This window comes from Felis catus, chromosome A1 (assembly GCF_018350175.1).
Source record: "Felis catus isolate Fca126 chromosome A1, F.catus_Fca126_mat1.0, whole genome shotgun sequence".
Classification (NCBI taxonomy): Eukaryota; Metazoa; Chordata; class Mammalia; order Carnivora; family Felidae; genus Felis; species Felis catus.
This window is the reverse complement of record NC_058368.1, coordinates 107,269,625-107,284,183: the sequence shown is the minus strand read 5'-3', so window position 1 is coordinate 107,284,183 and position 14,559 is coordinate 107,269,625. Positions and strand designations below refer to the sequence as shown.

The 14,559-nt window shown below is 38.6% G+C and overlaps 1 protein-coding gene and 1 long non-coding RNA gene across 2 annotated transcripts in view; one reads left to right on the top strand and one right to left on the bottom strand.

Moving 5' to 3' along the window:
* Nucleotides 1–14,559, bottom strand: part of CHSY3 (chondroitin sulfate synthase 3) — a 285,522-nt gene that overhangs the window by 26,218 nt on the left and 244,745 nt on the right. The gene's annotated exons all lie outside the window — the stretch shown is intronic.
* Nucleotides 11,790–14,559, top strand: part of LOC123385730 — a 34,729-nt gene continuing 31,959 nt past the window's right edge. Inside the window, exons 1-2 of the long non-coding RNA XR_006598699.1 lie at nt 11,790–12,221; nt 12,292–12,465. This is a non-coding gene — a long non-coding RNA (uncharacterized LOC123385730). The remainder of the gene's footprint in view (nt 12,222–12,291; nt 12,466–14,559) is intronic.

Below are 14,559 nucleotides of genomic sequence, written 5' to 3'. Positions count from 1 at the left end.
AATCTAATAAATTAAAGGGTAGTATATCTAATAGGTAAGTAAAGCGATTATTCAACAAATGCTATGTCCATAATATAGGAAAAATAAATTTGATTCCTAATTTTGAACACACCCGCAAATATACATTCTGGATGATGACTAATCTATATGCAAAAACACAAAATTATGTAAGTATTGCAAGAAAATTACCTTTCTCACATGTGTGTTCTTTTAAGATGGGATACTTTATTTATTTTTAATGTTTGTTTATTTTGAGAGAGAGAGAGAGAGCGGAGCAGGGGGAAGGGCAGAGTAGAGAGAGAATTGCAAGCAAGCTCCATTCTGTCATCATGGAGTCCCATGTGGAACTCGATCTGACAAACCATGAGATCATGACTTCAGCCAAAATTAAGAGTAGGCTGCTTAATTGATTGAGCCACCCAGGTGCCCCAAGATGGGATACTTTAGACTTGAATAATGATAAGAAAGATTTTCATAGGGGAAAAGAGCACACGTTATGGAGTATACACAGAGAAAAAAAAGCACCAAATGGAACCCAAGAATTCTGTTCTGCCACTTTGGGACTTTACTTTCATAAGAAAAGACTCAGATTAATACATTCTACTCTTTGTTATTTTAACTAAGGCACATTAAACATACTGAGTATATGTGTCTATGGGAGAACAGGACACTTTTTGTTGAGGCTTCTTGATGTTGTCTTCCTAAACAGATCACTGAGAATCTTGCAACAGGGATGAGTAGGCTGGCTCTGGTATCAGACCACCTGATAGGACCCAGCATATATCATTTAATATTTCTTTTTTTAATATTTATTTATTTTTGGGAGAGTGCAAGCAGAGAAGAGGAAAAGAGAGAGGGACAGAGGATCTGAAGTAGGTTCTGTGCTGACAGACTAACAGCAGCAAACCTGATGTGGGCTTCAAACTCATGTGGCACGAAATCATGACCTGAGCCGAAGTCGGACGCTCAACCAATTGAGCCACCCAGGCGCCCCTCGTTTAATATTTCTTGATCCTGGTTTTCGTACCAGTAAAATGTGGAAAACATTATGATGATCATGAAGGTTACACAGTATACACAGCATGTTCAGAATGGCTGACATATGGTAAACATATAATAAACAAGCATTTCACCATGAAGATAAGTAGTAACTGAATATCACCGTAAGCCCATAGGCTATACCTGCTGGAAAGTAATAAAAAGGACCAGAAAACTTTGCTCCACATTCTGGAGCTGCCCCGGTCTTCCCTCCAAAGGTTTAGCTGCCACTATGATGAAACGCCCTCTCTTGGCCACTCCTTCATCCTCTACCTTTACCCTCTTTGGCCAAGTGAGCAACGCCATCCAAGTTAGAACCTTACTAACAATTGAAGATTCCTTTCTGGAGGCGCGAGGCTGAAACCAATATAGGTCCCTTCTAGCAGCTGTTACAGTGTTGTACTTAACGAGAGGGGGAAATGGAGGTCTCTGAGCATCTTCCTTCTGTGATAATGAAACAATCAAAACTCTTTGGCTCAGAGACAGGAAGCATAGGAGAAAAGACACTGTGTTACAATAAGAGACAATGAGGAGACAGGAGTGCAGACAGGCAGGAGTGAAGATGGTGGTGGGAAGATGAGGGTCTGCTTGCATTGTGACTTCTAAGGAACTACTTTTAAGTAAGGCAAGTAGTGGGAATAAGACGGTCAGGGAACTTGATTGCTGTCGATTCAACTCTGCTTTGTTGAAATGAGTAAATCTGTGGTTCTGATTTACATAATCTCTCTATGAATAAAAATAGGATGCAAAAACTCAATCTGTTCCAGATTTAGATCCAAACTGGAATGCAAGATATGACAGAAATCATCTTCTAAGATGGAATTGTCTTTAAATGGTGCTAATGAATCTCAAAATAGATTATCCTTCCAACACATATGCCTCCCTTTTCTGTAACCAGGGTGACACCTTCAAGCTCTTTTCAAACCACTATGCTGCCTATGATTTTTGTAAAACAAAACAAAACAAAAACAAAACAAAGAAACTAAGATTAGAGATTTTTTGGTTGGAAACATTCCATGTCACATTAGGTATGCACTTCTACCAAGATGCTGTTCCATGGGAAGTATTGCCAGTAACCAATTACGTTGGATACATTTCTTGGTTGACCTACAGCAATCACCGATGCCCATCTCTAACCTTCCTTGCTCTTCCTTTCACATACTGCCAATACCCACGTCCCACTCCTCACACCTCTACTCACGTGTACAAAAATTGCTAAGTATAACTGACATGCTAATTTGGTTGCTTAAAGTCATTAGATTTAATTTATATTCTTACAGAGAAAAGTCATATTACATAATTAAGATGCTGCATTCCAGCTTTTATTTCATTTATTCATGATGCCTCAATTGAACGTGCTGAAAGGACACAGAAGAGAAGATCCAATATGTAAAAGAAAAGTACTTACAACTAAATTTATACTTGACTCAGGTACAGCTTCTGGGTGCAACATGCTTTAAAACATCTTAATACACAACTAAGGAACACATTTTTTAAAATATACTAAAGACCTCCCTGACCACAGTTTTCTTTTTCTCTCTTTACACTTCAGTAACACTTTCAGAGACATGGTGCAGAAGCTTGGAGACAAACTTTCCACTCATTTGTACTTTCCTTTATGAAATATCACCACTTAAAAAATTTATTCCCCTGTTTAATGTCTGCTCCTGATTAAGAAATCAAAGGCTCTCCAGGGTATAATATTGAGCCCTTTGAAGCACATCTTGTCTAGTCTCTAACTGATGTTAAATGCATTCCATTTAGATCCCTTTAAACTAAGAAACTGATATTAAGTATTTACCAGTTGCTCTTGTTGGCCATGAAGTACTTCGGGAAATTTAATGTAAGGTAGATCCTGTGGTTACTTGTTTCTTTAAGGGCAAGGTAGCATCAGAGCCAGTGGTAGAGTTCAGACTCACACTCTTGCATGTCAGGCTCCAAAGGCATGCTCCTGCCATTCACTAAACCATTCAAGGGACTTTAATGGTTGGGATCTGGTACCTTGCTGGTTCATTGATTTATTGCTTGGATATAGCTGACCATCATAAAGATGTTCTCTCCTAAGATCTTTGGCCCTCTAACTCTTAACCACTGGTGTTAATTCCAACAGGTAGTGGTCTAGTGCCTACTGAAAAAAGAAAACTGCAGGATTAAAATGGTGTCACTTACACTGAGTTCCCAAACCCAGGCTTAATCCACAACAAATTGCAGTTTTCAACCTCCCCCAAAATGGGGCCTGAACCAGTCAAGTCAGGAAAACTTTTCTTTCCATCAGCACCTACGAGTTTGTCACCCAGGTCCTTTCCATCCCCCACAGAAAGATCAAGAAATCTGTGTAAGACGCCTTGCTTTTCCCTTAGCAAGCAGCCTCACTTGGAGCAATCCTTTTCTTTCACTAATAGCTTTCTTGCCCAGTCCTCTGTCTGTAAACACCTTCCATTTTGTACACCTCCTACGAGTGCCTCTCTCCTTGGTAGGTGGGGTCCTGCCAATTCATGAATTGTTTAATAAAGACAACCAGATCTTCAAATTTACTTGGTTGAATTAGAAAAAATTAATGTTTATTTATTTTTGAGAGAGAGAGAGAGAGAGACAGAGAGACCGAGCACAAGTTGGGGAGGGGCAGAGAGAGAGGGAGACACAGAATCCAAAGCAGGCTCCAGGCTCTGAGCTGTCAGCACAAACCCGAAGCAGGGCTCCGGCTCACCAACTGTGAGATCATGACATGAGCCAAAGTCGAGTGCTTAACCGACTGAGCCACACAGGCACCCCTGAATTCTGTGATAATAAGCCAAACCTAGATCCTATTCCTTCTTCCACACAACACATTTTCAGGTAAAAGAGGGCTATGATCAGTTGGATCTGCTGCTATACAACCTAAATAGTTCCTATTGGCACACTAATTACTTATTCTAAACATGTTTTTGCTGGTCTTTAGTACTCTTAGAGTATAATAAACCAAACTAAACACTCACCAGCTCTTTAGTGTGGCCTGATTAGCATAACATTTGATTTGCCTCACTGTTTTGGCTTTTTGAAAATTTAGTGTATTCTTGAGGTGCCTGGGTGGCTCAGTCGGTTGAGCGTCTGACTTCGGCACAGGTCATGACCTCACGGTTTGTGGGTTTGAGCCCCACGTCGACCTATGTCCTGACAGCTCAGAGCCTGGAGCCTGTTTCAGATTCTGTCTCTGTCTCTCTCTGCCCCTCCCCTGCTCACACACTCTCTGTCTCTCTCTCTCAAATATAAATAAGCATTTAAAAATTTTTTTAAAAAAGAAAATTTAGTGTATTCTTATTCTCCTAACATTTATGCTATTAATCTACACAGGGTTCTTTTTTTAAAAGTTTATTTTTTTGAGAGAGCATGAGTGAGTGGGGCAGGGACGGGGGGGTGGGTGGGAGAGAATCTCAAGCAGGCTCTGTGTCATCAGGAAAGAGCCCAACACGGGGCTCGATCCCATGAAGTGTGATCACGATCATGACGTGAGCCAAAATGAAGGATTGGACACTTAACCAACTGAGCAGCCCAGACGCCCCAATCTACACAGGGTTGTTAAACACGACGTGCTTGCTTTCTGTGCCTTTGCCTAAGCCACTGATAAGAACAAGAGAAAGAGAAGTCAATGCTGGGTAGTTTGCCAGGAAAAGTCTCCCTCCAGACTGACACTTAACCTCATCACTTGCACATTTAGGCACCACAAGTAAACCCTTCGTGAACTTGTGTTTGGATTTAAGCCTTATCTTGAGTCAGTTAAGTGACAGGGACAAGGAATTTAACCTATAAACCTTAATTCCTTAAATCCATCAACCAGGATTGGTAATACCACCTTATAGGTGTCACAGCAATGACCTTTGTAGATTCTAAGATCATTTGCATGCAGAGTGGATGCTAAATAAAAAGTATTTCCTTATAACTAAAAACAATTTCCCTGATGTCACAGAGATGATGCCAACAAGCCTATTCTATGGTTTCAGTCAGCAGGTCTCCATGTGACACAGCTGGCTTACACACAGGAGAGCTAGTTCGTGTAAAAATCAACTAGGTGCGCCTTAGTGGCTTAGTCCATTGAGCCTCTGACTCTTGATTTGGGTTCAGGTCATGATCTTGTGGTTGGGGGGATTGAGCCCCGAGTCAGGTTCTGTTCTAACTGTGTGAGTCTGCTTGGGATTCTCTATGTCTCTCCTTCTACTCCTTTCCCCCACTCTCTCTCTCTTTCTGTCTCAAAATAAATAAATAAATAAACACTGAAAAATTAGTCAACTAAACTCTCTACTAATTCGTTCTTTTGCTGCTTAAGCAAAACTATCTTTGCATTTACTAATAGTAAGCACCCTCTGAACACTGGGTGGAGGGGCACCAATGCTCAAGAGAGTGCCACACGTTTGAACTCGCAGGCTGGTTCAATGAATCCACTCTATTTCACTCTTCTGCCATCCCATGTTTCTGATCTGTAAAATGGAGATAATGACAGTGACCTATCTCACAGGCATCCTGGGAAGAAATGCTAATTAACGTTTAGAAAACACTTTGAAAATGCAAATTGCTATTTAAATGCTAAATATGTGTATTCAACAGTAGACAAGTGTACCTCGGGATTAACATGTCCTAGATGCTGAAACGGCCTCCACTGGCTCAAAGTAGGAAACCAAATAAACAACCTTACACCTGCTCAAAATACACACTTGGTCAGGCTCCTACTGTATTTTGAAGCAACACAATTTTTATAGATTTTGTGGCTGAAAGTTACAAATAAGCGGTAATGTGAATGTCTCTCTTTTCAAAAGGTAGGGGCTATCTTTTAAGGGAATGTCAGAAAGAGAAGCAACTATGTTGCTAGGGGGTGGTGTAGGGGGGTGATTTCAGGTAGTATATGGTTAGAGACCTGACAGCTCAGGATTCTTTGCTATAAAAACGCAATATTAGTAATAAAGGTAAAACTGCACTCTTCTTAAGCAATAGAGCCATTGATTTGGGTTAACAGACACAGCTTGCTCTCACATTCGAAACTGTCAGGTTAAGACAACATTTTGAGATTGCAAAATAGATCAGGAGCATAAACGTTCAAAACCAGGAGACTACATGAGCCATCCCAGCCTTCTGCTAAGGCAGCTCCCACCAGGGATGAACAGCTGCTCAGCAGAGTGTCACTAATGTATGATACCCAGCAACTATGCAGCGGCCTTCACGGGCTTTTGGGAAAAAAAAGAGCTGCGAAATATTCCTCAAAATGACTTTTTACCAACTCGTCCAGTTTAGGATTCCTCCCTTGCTTGGAGAATATAAAGAACATAATGCCTAAACCATCTGGAAACGTTTTATTTGAGTTGTCTTTTTACCCCATCAGGGGCCTGTGGCAGGATTTGCATTTTTAGGGCTTTTCAATTTTAAACAGTTAATCATCTTAGAGGATAGGGATATGCAAAGCTGGCAGTGTTTCTTGGGAGACTTGATAGCAACTCAGTAGAGGAAAAGAAACATTTTTAGTTTGAAGTAGAAGGTTGCATTCAACATGAAATAAACACTCCTTCCTGTACTGCCAGAGTCTAAAAATAGGCCCCTGAACAGATTTTAAAGTGCCATTCTATGCTTTCTCCAATGAAGCCACTGGCACTATTAGCCTGATTACTCCACAAGGAGAGAGCCAGATGGCTTGCCCTTGAACTGAAATCAAAGGGTCTTCCTTTATGTGAACATTTTTTCAGAATAAGGGAATCCTAAATACATAAAGGTACCATGTTTACTATGCACAGGGAATCTGTTGGCCCATTACAAACTTGTAATGCAGAGTCCAGTATTCAGTTTTCTTGGCACACTGAATAATTAAGGCCAAAGTTAAGCAAACTCCTGTAAACACCTCCCACCGCCCTTTCTTCAGATTGCAATGTGTCCTAGAGAGGTGGTCTACCACTTAACCAACATGAAATTCTCTATTTCTAAAACTTTTTAAAATTCTTTCTTTTTTTTAATATTTATTTATCTTTGAGAGGGGGGTGGGGTGGGACAGAGGATCCAAAGCAGGCTCTGTGTTGACAGCAGAAAGCCCAATGCAGGACTCAAACTCGTGAACCATGAGATCATGACCTGAGCCGAAGTTGGATGCTTAACCGACTGAGCCACCCAGGTGCCCCTGAAATTCTCTATTAAAGAGTCAAATATATAGGAATTCCTGTCCAAGGTGTCAGCATGGGTATCACCTTGGAACTTGTTATAAATGCACATTCTCAGGTCCCACCCTGGACCATCTGAATAAGGAACTACAGTTTAACAAGATCCCCAAGTAATGTGCAGGCAAGTTAAGAGTTTTAGTAGCAGAGGGTTAGTCAGTTCTATCCATTTCCCTGTGTCCTCAGGAAGATCTCTAGGTCCCTGAGTACTCCTATTGTCTCATCTCACCTCCAGAACAATAACTTATAATGCTACAATATAATATTGAATGGAAAAGAATTTAATCTGAGAGTCATACAGTAATACCACAGAGACACTTCATGTCAAAGTTACTTAATTAACACGTTTTAGGCATACCTGGGAGACACAGCAGGTGCAGTTCTGGACCACTGCCATAGAGCAATTATTGCAATAAAGCAAGTCAAATTAACTTTTTGGTTTTCCGGCGCATATAAGTTAAGTTTCCACTGTACTGTAGGCTGTTAAGTGTGTGATACATCTAAGAAAACATGTACACACCAAATTTAAACATGCTTTATTGACACAGAGACACAAAGTGAACAAATGCTGTTGGATAACATGCTGGTAGATTTGCCAGAAACCTTCAGTTTGTAAAAATTGTGGTAGCTGTGAAGCGCAATACAATGAGACACGGCTTTACTACTGATTGAACATCTATGTGCTATATAACATTCACAAATAAAAAAGACACACTCTCAACCCAAAGAGTTATCAATGTATGAGTAATCACATTGCTGCTAGCTAGGATGCAAGAAATTAGGAGGGCTGAGAGCTATCAGTAGGAGAGTGGAGGGAGAAGGAACAAAAGCAAGGAAGAAATGTGTTTTGTTTTGCAGAACCTGCGATTCCCGCCAAGAGAGATACCCAGCTAGGTGTTTTGCCTGATAGCCTCTTATGTGAGCCAGTTTGAGCTGGTCTGGAGCTGAGGACCCTAGCAGAAACCCCCCTGAGTTGTCCCGAAATTTCTTTTAGCTCATTATAATACAAAAATCTCCTCCTGTGGGTAGGGTTTTCTGCCATTTTAAAAACATATGTATGATGTATGTTCTAGTATGTTGACATGCTAGGTATGTGCAATTGAACTGGAGTGCTTAACAGAAGATGTGTAAGTTCCCCTTAATATGTACACATTCCCTGTCCTGTCTCCAACACACTACATAAAAGATTCCTGCACTAACCCCAGGGAGAGACAGTGCTTCGAGAGCTATTTCCCCGTCTCTTTACTTGTAGTAAGTAATAAAAGTTGTTTGCTTTCAACACTTCCTTGGGTTGTGTTCAAGTGAATGCACCGCAAACGGCAAACCCCTTGAGTTCATTTATAAGTCTGATTGGATGGACACAGAGAAACATGGCATTTAAGGAAGCTCTGAGACATTGTGAAGGGGGTAAAGTAAGAGCATACAGATACTTATTGAGATGCACAGATACTCTAGGATTAGCTATATGATGTCTTGCACTCTATTCTAGGGCATCTGGGATTTAAATGTGGGGGTGGGACACAAATTCGATTAGGGTCAGGAGCAAATAGATGAAGGGGATTAAGTGAAAAGGTATTTGTCCTACTTGAAAAGTCAGCTCCAATCTGTTGGGCCTAATGCTGCTATATCTTCTGACTTTTAAAAATAGCCAGAAATCCAGATTTTTAGGACATGTGCTATCACCTAACTTTTAAATACTGGGTACAAGCAATCAATCAATCCATCAATCACCAACCAACCAACCAACCAACCATGAATGGACCAAACAAAACACCTCTGTGGGCTGAAGTCTGCAGCCTCTACTTTTTAAACTCCAGGGTATACTGACCCACCAAAAGCTGGGCAGCAGCCTCACGGTGGAGGTTCCATGATGACAAAAACTAGTTGTCACTTTTCCAGGGGCAGACAGTGTGAGGAAGCACAATGTGATGTGTGCTGAAATGGAAGCCTGTGTGCAGGCAGCTATGGATGAAAAAGAGGCTAATTTCCCAGAGCAATGAGGAAAGGCTTTCCAGATTGGGAATTATGAGCTAAGGTTTTAGGGAACAAAAGGTGCAAAGTAAAAGGGAAGAGAGACATGGCAGAAAATGTTCCAGATCAGAAAAATTAATTTGCAACACTTAAAGGCTTGAGAGAGAGAATGATATTTTGATGAAATGCAGAGTTCAGAATGACTAGGAGGAGAGTATACACAGGCAACAAATATGCTTAACTTTAAGCAGCTGGTGAATAACACCATATGATTTCTTCTTAAAAATGATCGTTCTCCAGGATGGGGCAAAAAAAAGTAGGGAACCTTCTTTTATGAGTAGTTGCTTTTGTAGGATATATCTGATTTGACTGGAGATATGGAGAAAATCCACATAGAAGAATTGTATAATATTTCACTGAATATAAACTTATCACGCTACACCAAAAGGCTCATAATAATTCCTTCAGTTGCTAGAAATTACTGAAGGGGAGCAGAATTTGTCACCCCAAAATATGGTTCTTTGGCATACGGACTGTCTTGAGCTGATTATTTTTAAGAAACAGCAGACACAGGAAAAGCACTGAAAACCAAGTAGAATGTATTCTTTTTTTGGTAAGGGATGTTCACATTTATAGGGGAAATCTCCATTTGTAAGGATGTCTCTCCTCTGTAGCAAAAAGAAAAAAGGATGACTAAATCACTAGAAATTCATTAATGGGGAAAGCAATGACTCAGATCTAACAACTTTACCTTTGTTTATTGTGCTTTTCTAATAACTTCTGTAACTGGTCTTCCCCCAACCCCCAACATCTTATTTTGTCTCCAGCTGGAGATGGTATTTAAGGTGATGGCTTGGGCCATTGTGGGGAGTTAGTTTTCCTGGGTCTCTCCCATGTATACAGGAGGTATATATGTTATTAAACCTCTGTTTATTTTTCTCCTGTCAATCTGTCTTTTATTATAGGAGGTTCTTAGCCAAGAACCTGGAAGGGTGGTGGGAAATTATTTTTCCTCCCCTACATTATCAAAAATGAAAGAAGAAATTTTAACAGATGTTCAAAGGGCATTAAATATGATCAATCAAGCTGGCTTCATATTTCTTCCCCAAACAGCTTTAAACAACAGCTGTGATTCTTTTATTTGCTGCTTTTGAAGAAAAGTTTTATGTCTATTGCTAGATCTGTAATTTTAATTGTAAGTATTCCATCTGTGATTTTTAATTATTTATTTACCTCCAATGTTAGAAAAAGTGCATTGATTAGGAACTTAAATAACTCTCCCCTCTTGCTCACCATCATAGAACTGATAGGAAAAATCTTAATTGCTCTTTAGTAAAGAAAAAAAAAACTCAGCACAAAAATATCTATAAAAATTACAGGAAGAAGAAAAATGATGAAATGTATTAGAATATTAAAACATGCTGTTAAACATATTTTACTTAATTTTTAATATGTGCTCTGGAAATCATTAATGTAGTCAGTGTGAAGCTGCTTCTTTCCAAATATAGAGTGTTATAATGGGAGGACCACACCTTTCTTGGCAAATCAAAAATTTGGTTTGGTTATGGTCACAAATTTGCAAATTACTCTGGCCTCAAATACTTTTCTCTCTTTATGTCTGCATAAAAAATATTAGAAATAAATGCCTGCACCAGTGGTTTTTATGTATTTTGTTAATTTAAAAACATTTTTTAAGTTTATTTATTTATTTTGGGGGAGAGAGAAAGAGAGAGAAAGCAGGGGAGGGGCAGAGGCAGAAGGAGAGAGAAAGAATTCCAAGCAGGCTCTGTGCCATCAGAAATTTTAAATTTTAAAATTAAAATTTTAATTTAAATCTAAAATTTTAAATTAAAATAAATTGGAGCCACTTAATTGAGGTATGGTTGACAGGAAAAAGATGTATACATTTAATATACACAATTTGGTGAGTTTGAAGATAAGTACACACCCATGAAATCATTACCACCATCAAGGCCACAGACATATCATCCATTACCTCCTAGAATTTCCTCTCATCACCTCACCATTATTATTATTATTATCATATTATTATTATTTGCATGTATGTGCATACATTAAGAACACTTAATATAAGATCTATCTTCTTGGATCATTGGTTTTAATATATTTTTTTGAGTTTATTTCTTTATTCTGAGAGGGGAGGGGAGCAGAGGGAGAAGGAGAGAGAGAATCCCCAGCAGGCTCCATGCTCAGCACAGAGCCCAATGTGAGGCTCAATCCCACGACTGTGAGATCACGACCTGAGCCCATATCAAGTCAGATGTTTAGCCAAATGAGACCCAGGTGCCTCTGATCCCATTTTTCTTAAAGGTGTCCTAAGTGATTATGATGCAAATGTTTCCAAAACTATTTTTTCAAAGATGCTGGGCTAATCACACACACTGAGTGTCTGGCCCAGCCACGTCTTCATGGAATGGAAAGCTTTTGAGATGTATCCACAGTGATAATGCAAGTCAGTACAAGCTCTGTGATGGAATGGATTTTGCTTGTTTTGTTCACAGCCATGTCCCCAGCAATGAGATCAGCACCTGGCACAAAGGGGGTACTCCATAACCATAGGTTAAGTAAATACAAGAAGAATGAATTGAACATGTCAACACTTGCTTTCTGAAATTCATGACCTTTACTTGGTTGGTTCTCCGTCTCACACAAACCATCAGGCAGATAAAGGACTCATCACAACTGTTCATCAACAGTGTATTAGCATGCTCAGAATGATGACATCCTACACAGCCATCAGCAGTCTTGAAACTATAATGTTAATTAGAGTTTTCCTATCTAACTACCTACAAAACTGAGACTGTGCCTGAAAGAGTTGCACATCCTTGGTGGGTGATGATGAGTCAGCATCCACATTCCACATATCACTTAAAATATGGCACCCAGGAAAATGTGTGCATCTTAATGACAGTGGACTACAGTTTCTTTTTCTTTTTTCCAGACATTGTGAGCTCGTGAAACATTTCTGTATTAGTCGTCAAGCTCTGAAACCAATTTGGTGTGGTGTTGCAACTAGATCTAGAGGTAATGGTGGGGGGGGGGGACCCACACAAACACATGATTTCTTTTAAAACATCTTTTATTATTTCTCTAGGGTGCATGGAAATATTTTTATGGAGCCTCAAAGTTACATAAAACACAGAAGGAGAAACCGATATAGCTGCAAGTTTTATTCCTCCTTGAGGATTCAGAAGAGATGGAAAATCCATGGTATTAATACTGGAGCAGATCCAGTGCTACTTCAAATGTGCTTTTCATTAGCAAGAACGTAAGTGCTAATGCAGTTTATAATTCTAACTGAGGTCCTAATTTATTTGTAAGTGAGCACACTTAGCATAAAAGGTCACCATGCTCTTAACACTATGGCTAAAAGTAATCCTTCAGAGACTGCCTTAGTTCTAAATATCACATAATCATTAGAATTCTGTTAAGAGTATATCATCAAGTATTTACTGTTATTAATCAATACCAGTTGACTAAACACTTCTCTGCTTATCAGCAGTATTTTCAGTGGTTTCTCTAGCACATCATAATTTCTAGTATTTTTTTACCTTAAAGTAGTAAGTAGTAAAGCCAAAAGAAAGTTGGAGTAGCTATACCTATATCAGGTAAAATAGACTTTAAAACAAAAACCGTAATAAGAGAGAAAGAAGGGCAATACATAATGATAAAGGGGTCAATCTAACAAGAGGATATAACATTGTAAGTATTATGCGCCCAACATAGGAGTGCCTAAATATATAAAGCAAATATTAATAGATGTAAAGGGAAACATAGCAATACTATAATAGTAGAAATCACTAACATCAATGGACAGGTCATACAGACAGAATATTAATAAGGAAACATCGGCCTTAAACAATGTGTTAAAGCAGATAGACTAAACAGATACTTACAGAATACTCCATCTAAAGCAACAGAATCTTATTTTGTTTTCAAGTGTACATGGGACATTTTTCAAGATATATCTAGTTTTGGTCATAAAATGAATCTTAACACATTTAAGAAAATTAACATCATATCAAGTACATTTTCTAACCGTAATGGAATGAAATCAGTAATTAATTACATGATGAAAACTGGAATGTTCACATATGTAGAGATAAAGCAACATGCTACCGAACAACCAGTGGGTCAAAAAAGAAATTAGAAATAAAAAAGATACCATGAGACAAATGAAAATGGAAACGGAACATACCAAAATTTATGGGATGCAACAAAAGTAGTTCTAAGAGAGAAATGTGTAGCTATCAATGCCTAACTCAAAAGCTGAAATAAGTGAAATAGGGACTAAAAAGATAATAGAAAAGATCAAGAAAAGTAAGAGCAGGTTCTTTGAAAAGATAAACAAAGCTGACAAACCTTTAGCTAGGCTCACCAAGAGAAAAAGAGACAACTCGAATAAATGAAATCAGAAATGAAAGAGGAGTTGTTGTAACTGCTACCACGCAAATACAAAGGATCAGGAGACTACCATGAAAAATTACATTCCAATAAATTGGATAACATAGAAAAAATGGACATTCCCATAAGTATACAACCTACCAAGACTGAATCATTATAAAACAGAAAATATGAAAAGACCAATTACCAGCAAGGAGATTGGAATGGTAATCAAAAACCTCCCAACAAACAAAAGTCTGAAACTAGAAGGCTTCACTGGTGAGTTCTACTATCTCTTCAAGGAATTAATACTAATCCTCCAACTCTTCTTAAAAATACAAGAGTAACTCTTCCAAGCACAATTTAGAGGCCAGCATTGTTCTGATACCAGATCCAAAAAAGGATGCCACACACACAAAGAAGAAAATTACAGATCAGTATCCCTGATACACACAAACGCAAAAATCCTCAACAAAATATCAGCAAACCAAATTCAACAATATGTTAAAAGATTCATTCATCATTATCAAGTGGTATTTATTCCAGGATTCAAGATGATTCAACATCCTTTTATGATAAAAATCTCAACAAAGTGGGTTTAGATGGAATATACCCTCAGTATAATAAAGGGCATATATGACAAGCCCCTAGCTAACATCATACTAACGGGGAAAGGTTGAAACCTTTTCCTTTAAGATCATGAGCGAGACAATAATGCCCACTCTCAAACTTTTATTCACATAGCACTGGAAGTTCCAGCCAGAGCAATTAGGCAATAAAATAAGTGTCATCTAAATTGGAAAGGAAAAAGTAAAGTTGCCACTATTTGCAAAAGACATGATATAATCTATAGAAAATGCCAAAGACTCTATCAACAAACTGTTAATACTAGTAACCAAATTTAATAAAGTTGAAGTATCCAAAATCAATACACAAAATCTGTTGTTTCTTTACATTAATAACCAACTACCATAAAGAG